Here is a 9226-nt window from a genome sequence, read left to right as displayed (position 1 = left end):
CGTGTAGCTCCACCAGTGGTAAGTTTTCAAAACTTAGTTGAGGTTGATTTCTACGGTCGGTAAATCTTGTTGCAGGAACAAGTCGGACCATGGAGAAAATGACTAAGGGAAGGTCGAGGCGGTCCACCGGGAGAGCAGCTACAGAAGACCGCAGGAGTGCGGGTAGCGGGCAGCCATCCATCTTGCCTCCATAATCGCTGGCAGCACGGCCAGTGGCTTCCCACTTGGTGCCGGTTGAAAGCACCGTGGCTACTCCGGTGGGATGAAAGCCACTAAGATGTTGGTAAGGCCCGTTGACTCGGATGATTAGGGCCAAGAGGGTTGCCCCCCCCCCCCCCCACAAGGGACAGTGTCTTTGGACGTCTGTCTAGGATGGAGCTCCTGATGGTGAGGATGCTCCATCAAGATATGCTCCAGCAAGAGGAGCTTTGTATCCACGGGCCTCCTCGGGGGCAGTGGCACCTGTTGAAGGGCTGCATAATGTTTCCCTCTCGGAGGAGGAGAGCATACGGGGTCAGTTTTGGTCTGACTCCGAGGTGTGAGTTATAGCCGGTGAGCATACCTCAAGGCAAGAAGGCAAGAAACAAGGGGTGCCAAGCATGGCATCTAAATTTGCTATTCCGACTGGAACTGGGGAACCTCTGGATGAGGACCTGGCCATGACTATAAATTACATGGCCTCACACCAGCTGCAAGACCTCACAATGGAAGAAACCTACAAAAAATACGAGACACCCACCAATTATGCCACGATCAAACTGCCGGCTATTAACCATGCTATCTGGGGTCACTTGGGTGTAGGTATCAGAGCCCAGGAAGTGAGGCTCCATAAGATACTAAAGCTGCTCGCTTCAGGCATTACAGCTTTCGCTAGGTCAGTTGATGGGGGGCCCCTGCCTGAGTTGCAGCAGGATGCTCTGGCCCTAATGTGCAATGCACATTTTGAAATAAACTGTCTCAGAAAGAGTGCTATCCGTCCTACTCTGAACCCCAAGTTTGCGGCACTGTGCAAATCGAGCAATGTGCAACCGCCGAATCTACTGTTCGGTGATGACCTATCAAAACGGGTCAGAGAATTGGACGACGAGGCGAAAACGGTCGGCCTCATAAAAGCCCAACCGACTAGCAAAATTCCACTTTGACGGCAGCACACTTACAAACGGTTCGCTGAAGCTGGTTCAGGCCAAGGACCATGCTGGCCCTTGCCACCCATACGCTATTGGCACACTCCAACACTCTTCCCCTCCAGAACTCGGGGGCAGAAGTTTCCACCGACAACCATGGAGGTAGGTGGATCTGGTTCTTTTCAGAACATGTCATGTTTGAATCAGTTACAAGTTTGTGGGAGATTACACTTGTTTTTCAATGAATGGTGCTGCATAACATCAGATTTGTTTATACTGCACAGTATACAAGGGTTCCAAATAGAATTCCTTTTCAAATTGTGTCCACCTACACAGCATACACCAAGCCGTCTTTAGATGTACAAGCTGAAATTGAAACGTTATCTAAAAAAGGGGTAATTGAGAAGACGTTTCATCAATCTCACCAATTTGTGTCAAATATATTTCCTAGACAAAAGAAGTATGGTGGGTGTCGAATCATTCTTGATTTAACTCGACTTACCTCCTATGTAAGTGGCCCAGGGAGCCGTTGGTGCGAGAAGGAGTTATCTGGAGCTGTGAGTATAAAAACAGCGCGGGGCTTGCTTCTACAGAGGCCCGGGGAGCTGTTGGTGCGAGGAGGAGTTACCTGGAGCTGTGAGTATAAAAACAGCGTGGGGCTTGCTTCTGCAGAGGCCCAGGGACCCGTTGGTGCTAGGAGGAGTTACCTGGAGCTGTGAGTATAAAAACAGCGCGGGGCTTGCTTCTACAGAGGCCCGGGGAGCCGTTGGTGCGAGGAGGAGTTACCTGGAGCTGTGAGTATAAAAACAGCGCGGGGCTTGCTTCTACAGAGGCCCGGGGAGCCGTTGGTGCGAGGAGGAGTTACCTGGAGCTGTGAGTATAAAAACAGCGCGGGGCTTGCTTCTACAGAGGCCCGGGGAGCCGTTGGTGCGAGGAGGAGTTACCTGGAGCTGTGAGTATCAAAACAGCGCGGGGCTTGCTTCTACAGAGGCCCGGGGAGCCGTTGGTGCGAGGAGTTACCTGGAGCTGTGAGTTTACCCAAATCTGCAACGTTCCATCTCACTTCCAGAGAAGGTGTCTGGTGGAAGCCTCTGATTGGTGGAAGAGGACCAGAGGAAGCAGCTGATTGGCTTGTATCCCGGGTAAGGATTTATTGTATTCAAATAAGGGGGAGGATGAGGGCCAGGGCAGTTTACTGTTCTGGATGTCAGATGTGGAAGGTCATGGAGTCTGAGTGCCCTCCAGACGTCCACATCTGTGGCAGGTGCGTCGAGATGGGGCTCCTAAGAGACCATGTTAGGAACCTGGAGCAGCAACTCGATGACCTCTGTCTGCTCAGAGAGAGTGAGGAGGTCATAGAAAGGAGTTACAGGGAGGTGGTCACTCCAAGACCACGGGAGACAGAAAACTGGGTCACAGTTAGGAAGGGCAATGGGCAGAGGCGGGGACTGGTGAGTACCCCGGTGGCTGTACACCTTGAAAATAAGTACTCATGTTTGAGTAAGGGTGGGGGAGACAGCCTACCTGGGGTAGCGACAGCGGCTGGGCCTCTGGCACAAAGACCGGTCCTGTTGCTCAGAAGGGTAAGGAAAAGAAGAGGAGGGCAATTGTAATAGGGGACTTTATAGTCGATTCTGTGGACGCAGACAGGAGACCCAGATGGTAGTTTGCCTCCCTGGTTCCAGGGTCAGGGATGTGTCTGAACGTGTCCACGAAATCCTGAAATGGGAGGGAGAGGAGCCTGAGGTTGTGGTACATATAGGTACCAACGACATAGGTAAAAAAAGAGAAGAGGTCCTGAAAAAAGAATTTTGGGAGTTAGGTAGAGAGTTAAGGAGGAGGACTGCAAAGGTAACAATCTCAGGATTACTGCCTTTGCCACGCGACAGTGAGAGTAGGAATGGAGCGAGGTGGAGAATAAATGCGTGGATGAGGGACTGGCGCAGTGGGTATGGATTCAAGTTTCTGGATCATTGGGACCTCTTTTGGGGAAGGTGCGACCTGTACAGAAAGGACGGGTTGCACTTGAACTCGAGGGGGACCAATATCCTGGCGGGAAGATTTGCAAAGGCTACTGGGGAGAGTTTAAACTAGTATGGTTGGGGGGGAGGGGACTCGTATTGGGAAAGCTAGCAGTCAGTGTGTGAGGCAGGAGGCAGAGAATGGTAGCACTCTGACCCAAAATGTAGGGGAGAGAGAAGAAAAAGTCAATGAACAGAGAATAAGAGAGGGTGGGTTACTTAAATGTGTATATTTTAATGCTAGGAGCATTGTAAGAAAGGTGGATGAACTTAGAGACTGGATTGGCACCTGGAAGTATGATGTTGTGGCGATCAGTGAAACATGGTTGCAGGAGGGCTGTGATTGGAAACTAAATATTCCAGGATTTCGTTGCTTCAGGTGTGATAGAATTGGAGGGGCAAGAGGTGGAGGTGTTGCATTGCTTATCGGGGAAGATATTACAGCAGTGCTTTGGCAGGATAGATTAGAGGGCTCGTTTAGGGAGGCTATTTGGGTGGAACTGAGAAATGGGAAAAGGGTAGCAACAACCTATAGGGGTGTATTATAGACCGCCAAATGGGGAGCGAGAATTGGAAGAGAAAATATCTAAGGAGATTGCAGATATTAGTAGTAAGCACAAGGTAGTGATTGTGGGAGATTTCAATTTTCCACACATAGACTGGGAAACACATTCTGTAAATGGGCAGGATGGGTTGGAGTTTGTAAAATGTGTGCAGGATAGTTTTTGCAGCAATACATAGAAGTACCTACTAGAGAAGGGGTGGTGCTGGACCTCCTGTTAGGAAATGAGGCGGGTCAGGTGGCAGAGGTATGCGTTGGGGAACAGTTCGGGACCAGTGATCACAATACCATTAGTTTCAATATAATTATGGAGAGGGTCAGAACTGGACCTAGGGTTGAGATTTTTGATTGGAGAAAGGCTAACTTTGAGGAGATGCGAAAGGATTTAAAAGGAGTAAATTGGGACAGTTTGTTTGATGGGAAAGATGTGGAAGAGAAATGGAGGACATTTAAAGACGAAATTTTAAGAGTACAGAATCTTTATGTCCCTGTTCGGTTGAAAGGAAATAGTAAAAATTGGAAAGAGCCATGGTTTTCAAGGGAAATTGGACACTTGGTTCGGAAAAAGAGAGAGATCTACAATAATTATAGGCAGCATGGAGTAAATGAGATGCTTGAGGAGTATAAATAATGTAAAAAGAATCTTAAGAAAGAAATTAGAAAAGCTAAAAGAAGATATGAGGTTGCTTTGGCAAGTAAGGTGAAAGTAAATCCAAAGGGTTTCTACAGCTATATTAATAGCAAAAGGATAACGAGGGATAGAATTGGTCCATTAGAGCGTCAGAGTGGACAGCTATCTGCAGAGCCAAAAGAGATGGGGGAGATATTGAACAATTTCTTTTCTTCGGTATTCACCAAGGAGAAGGATATTTAATTATGTGAGGTAAGGGAAACAAGTTGAGTAGCTATGGAAACTATGAGATTCAAAGAAGAGGAAGTACTGACACGTTTGAGAAATATAAAAGTGGATAAGTCTCCAGGACTGGACAGGATATTCCCTAGGAAGTTTATGTAGAAATAGCAGGGGCTATGACAGAAATATTTCAAATGTCATTAGAAACGGGAATAGTGCCGGAGGATTGGCGTACTGCGCATGTTGTTCCATTGTTTAAAAAGGGGTCTAAGAGTAAACCTAGCAATTATAGACCTGTTAGTTTGACGTCAGTGGTGGGCAAATTAATGGAAAGGATACTTAGAGATAATATATATAAGCATCTGGATAAACAGGGTCTAATTAGGAACAGTCAACATGGATTTGTGCCTGGAAGGTCATGTTTGACTAATTTTCTTGAATTTTTTGAAGCGGTTACTCGGGAAATTGCTGAGGGTAAAGCAGTGGATGTTGTATATATGGACTTCAGTAAGGCCTTTGACAAGGTTCCTCACGGAAGGTTGGTTAAAAAAGCTTCAATTGTTGGGTATTAATGGAGGAGTAGCAAGATGGATTCAACAGTGGCTGAATGGAAGATGCCAGAGAGTAATGGTGGATGGTTGTTTGTCAGGTTGGAGGCCAGTGACTAGTGGGGTGCCACAGGGATCTGTGTTGGGTCCACTGTCGTTTGTCATGTACATCAATGATCTGGATGATGGTGTGGTAAATTGGATTAGTAAGTATGCAGATGATACTAAGATAGGTGGGGTTGTGGATAATGAAGTAGATTTTCAAAGAGTACAGAGAGATTTATGCCAGTTGGAAGAGTGGGCTGAAAGATGGCAGATGGAGTTTAATGCTGATAAGTGTGAGGTGTTACATCTTGGCAGGATAAATCAAATTAGGACGTACATGGTAAATGGTAGGGAATTGAAGAATGCAGGTGAACAGAGGGATCTGGGAATAACTGTGCACAGTTCCCTGAAAGTGGAATCTCATGTAGATAGGGTGGTAAAGAAAGCTTTTGGTGTGCTGGCCTTTATAAATCAGAGCATTGAGTATTGAAGTTGGGATGTAATGTTAAAATTGTACAAGGCATTGGTGAGGCCAATTCTGGAGTATGGTGTACAATTTTGGTCGTCTAATTATAGGAAGGAGGTCAACAAAATAGAGAGTACGGAGGAGATTTACTAGAATGTTGCCTGGGTTTCAGCAACTGGGTTACAGAGAAAGGTTGAACAATTTAGGGCTTTATTCTTTGGAGCGCAGAAGGTTAATGGGGGACTTGATAGACGTCTTTAAAATGATGAGAGGGATAGACAGAGTTGACGTGGATAAGCTTTGAAGGAGAACTTCTTTACTCAGAGAGTGGTGGCTGTGTGGAATGAGCTTCCAATGAAGGTGGTGGAGGCAGGTTCATTTTTATCATTTAAAAATAAATTGGATAGTTATATGGACGGGAAAGGAATGGAGAGTTATGGTCTGAGCGCAGGTATATGGGACTAGGGGAGAATACGTGCTCGGCACGGACTAGAAGGGTCGAGATGGCCTGTTTCTATGCTGTAATTGTTATATGGTTATTATATGGTATGTGCAGTATAAACATTTCAAAATTGAATATTTTGTTACTGCTAAACAACTGGTTTACAAAGGATGCTATATGGCATGCATAGATCTTAAAGATGCATACAATTCAGTACCCATTCATTACAATCACAGGAGATATTTGAAGTTTAGCTGGATGATGCAACTATGGCTGTTTAAAGCGTTGCCTAATGAGTTAACTTCGGCTCCTAGATTATTTACAAAGTTATTAAACCCGGTGTTGGGCCTACTCCAGGCTCAGAATCATATTGTAATGGCCTATTTGGATGATGTCCTAATCATAGGCAAGACTCAGAAATCAGCTGAATTATCTGTTGCAGTTATTAAACTCATGTTTGAGAGGTTGGGGTTTCTCATCCATCCAGTTAAATCTAAATTGATACCGTCATTGATTATTTGGGATTCACCATTAACTTAACTCACATGTCTGTGACTCTGCCTAAAGGCAAGAGATCAGAGTTAATAGAAGCTTGTAACAATCTCGTTGATGAGCAACAATCTTCTATTCGACAGGTGGCTAGTATAATTGGCAAATTAGTGGCTGCTTCTCCAGCTGCACAGTTTGGGACTTTACATTATCAAAATTTACAACGTGCGAAGGAGCAGGCACTGAAAAGACATGCAGGTCATTTCAATAGACCCATGTGGTTACCAGCTGAAGCCATTGCTGAGTTACAGTGGTGGATAGCAAATATTTGGCATTGCTCCAGTAAAATTCTAATTGAGTTCAGTTCTTTGTTTACAGTGCCATCATCAGTGCCAGGAGTGCCTTATCATCCTACCTGTGGCAGGGATCGGGACAACACTCTGTTGGGTCTCACCCTTTAATAACTTCAGTTAATTTACTAACTGATGTTAGTGCTCTAGGATGGAAAGCTACTGATACCATCTCTAGCTGCGGTGGCAGATGGAATATGCATGAGGCATTAATTCTTCAATCACATGGTATTAACTATTTAGAGTTGTTGGGAGCACTCTATGGCTTAAAGGCGTATTGTACTAGTATGCATGACTTGCATGTTCAGCTTCAGATTAAGAACACTACAGCAGGAGCATACGTTAATCACATGGGTGGAATCAAGTCGGTATCATGTGATAAATTGGCTGACCTTATTTGGCATTGGTGTATTACAAGAAACATCTGGATTTCAGCAATCTACTTACCAGGTAGACTTAACATGGTGGCGGACAACAGGTCATGAAAATTCAATGACAACACAGAATGGATGTTGAATCCTGAAATCCTTAGGCGTTTTGGTAGTTCCCGACTGGCCTACACAGCCATGGTTTCCACTCATTCTGAGACTAATAACACAGCCTTTTATGGCTGTCCCCAAATGCAGTAACCTGCTGGCTCAACGTGTGACTGGGGAGAACCATCCCCTACATGATCGTATTAATCTATTGATTTGCAGATTCTGAGGGGCCCATTCCTGGAGCTCGGACTATCAGGTTGTACGGTGGATGTGATTACTGTGGCCTGGAGGGATAGTACTAAAAAACAATACATCCCTCATATCAAAAAATAGGAGGTGTTCTGCTTGCAGTCGAACATATCATATCACATGGCAAGCATACCTGATGTGTTGGAATTTCTTTCCACACTATAGTTTGATGAGCGACTGAGCTATAGTGCCACCAACAGTGCCAGGAGTGCCTTATAGTCCTACCTGTGGCAGGGTTTGGGACAACACTCTGTTGGGTCTCACCCTTTAATATCCCGGTTCATGAAAGGCATTTTTAACTATAATCCCCCCAGGCCCAGGTACACGGAGATCAGGGATGTGAGCATGGTTCTTACACTGCTTCACCAATGGGCTCCAGCAACATCCCTGTCTTTGCCCAGACTCACTCTTAAAGTGGTCATGCTCATGGCGCTGGTTTCAGCGCAACACATCCAGACGTTGCAGAAGCTGCGACTGGACAGGTTGGTTTCATCTGTAAATAACATAACATTTTATGTTTATGATATAATTAAGCAGAGCAGGCCAGGGACATCAGGGCTTAAGCTTATTTTTATGGCATGCCCCATAGACTTTCACCTATGTGTAGTTACGCACTTGCAGCAGTATATCAAGGTCACCGAGCCTCAGAGGCTCCGAATTAACGATAATCATCAGTCACGAAAAGCCTCATAAGAAGGTGTCGGTGTAGACCATTTCAAGGTGGCTGAAACAGGTTCTGGCTTGTGCCGGAGTGGACACTGATGTTTTTAAATCTCACTCCACCAGGGCGGCATCAACGTCAGCAGCTAGGGCACTGCACGTCCCTCTCGACCAAATCCTCGCGGCCGCAGGATGGTCCAATGAACTGACATTTCTAAGGTTCTATAATAAACCTCTTGCCACACCAGAGGTATTTGCCCTCTCCATTTTTAATTCTGTTTTATAGCTTCCCCATGGGAGAGAGGGGTTGCTATTGTTTTCTTTTTTGCTAATTAAAGCATCAACATGTTTAAGTCTGTATCATGTTTGAATGCATTATTTATTATTACTCATCCTGTGTCAACTGAGGCAGTGTGTCGCATGGACTCGTATCAACGGCATGAAATCACAGAGCTGGAATCACTCACGTGGCTCCGAAGTAAAATAGTAAGATTAAAACGAGAACTTACCAGTTTGAAGTTTGATCTTTATTTTATGAGGAGTTACGATGAGTGATGACGTGCACTCCGCTCCCAACCCTCATATCATAAAGGTCATCTGGTGGTTCTAGTCTTCTCTAAATCTTACTATGTCACTTCGATTACACAATGCTGCTTTGACGATTGACGCGCATGCGGACTGGCGGGGCTTCTTCACGTAATCGCTCATCATAACTCCTCATAAAATAAAGATCAGACTTCAAACTGGTAAATTCTCATTTAATCTTACTATTTTACACCCCTCTGCGCGTCTCAATCAAAACATTTGATGAATCAGATGTTGGCACAAGAAATGCTCCATGATACAAAGGCGTGTCAGGCAGCAGCTCCTGGTTCAGGGTTGCAATATTCCTCCCACTCGTATGAAATGAGTGGTGGAGATGGTGCCAAAGAATATGC

Source organism: Leucoraja erinacea, chromosome 1, assembly GCF_028641065.1.
Source record: "Leucoraja erinacea ecotype New England chromosome 1, Leri_hhj_1, whole genome shotgun sequence".
Lineage (NCBI taxonomy): Eukaryota > Metazoa > Chordata > Chondrichthyes > Rajiformes > Rajidae > Leucoraja > Leucoraja erinaceus.
Note: the sequence above shows the minus strand (reverse complement) of the source record.